The following is a 1022-nucleotide window of genomic DNA, read 5'->3' on the forward strand; positions in this document are numbered from 1 at the left end:
GAGGGCAATGAATGTACAAATGTGCTTTACACAATTGATGTATGTATGGATTGTGATAAGAGTTGTATGAGGCCCTAATAAAATGATTTAAAAAAAAGAATGGTCAGAAAAACTTCAAAAATTAGTCAAGAAAGGGAAGACCATGCTTAATGAATGAAGAAACTGTGAAGTCTAAAAATGGGTGGAAGACTGTAGAATCGGCCCTGATGTCGCTACTGAAGCTGGGATTTCACATTTTAAGTGAACATTTTGGCCTAAGCAAGCGCTCAGTTCTATCGGTGCCAAAATTGTTGCTTGAAAATAAGCTAGTTCAGTGGTTCTCAGCCTTCCTAATGCCACGACCCTTTAATTCAACCTTCCTACAACCGCGACTTTGATATAGTTCCTCGTGTTATGGTGATCCCCAACCATCGAGAATATGTCTTTCCTGATGGTCTTAGACAACCCCTGTGAAAGCGTCATTCGACCCCCAAAGGGTCTCGACCCACAGGTTGAGAACCGCTGAGCTAGTTCAGGAGCTGACCTTTTCATCAGTCTTTTAACCAAGATTGAGGCTAACAAAGATGATTTTATTAGACAAATCCTACCTCAGGTGAGTCTTAGATTTACCAATATGATCCAGAGAGCAAAGCCCACTCACAACAGTGGCTTCTCAGAAGATCTAGTGAAGTTCAAGGCAGAGAGATCACTTGTGAGATTTTATAACTGTTTTGGCTATTCCAAATAAGCGATTGTGATAGATTTTCTCAATGGACACAGAGAATTCACAAGGCTCCAGAGTAGAATATTTTAAGAAAATGGAAGGTTACATTAGAGGGCAAAGACCAGGAAAGTCGTGCTGAGGAATTTTTTTAACCTGATTGCTTTTCCAGGGTAGCAAAGGTTGAACATGAAAAATAAAAATAAATTGTTGGAAAACATTACATTATTTGCCCTACAGCCCTGATCCCGTTCCAAGAAGCATTCCCATAACTCGAAAAGCATGTAAAGGAACCATGATTTGTCTCTGAAAGATGCCTAAG

This window comes from Echinops telfairi, unplaced genomic scaffold (assembly GCF_000313985.2).
Source record: "Echinops telfairi isolate 266 unplaced genomic scaffold, ASM31398v2 ScPeMD7_7467;HRSCAF=8505_1, whole genome shotgun sequence".
Lineage (NCBI taxonomy): Eukaryota > Metazoa > Chordata > Mammalia > Afrosoricida > Tenrecidae > Echinops > Echinops telfairi.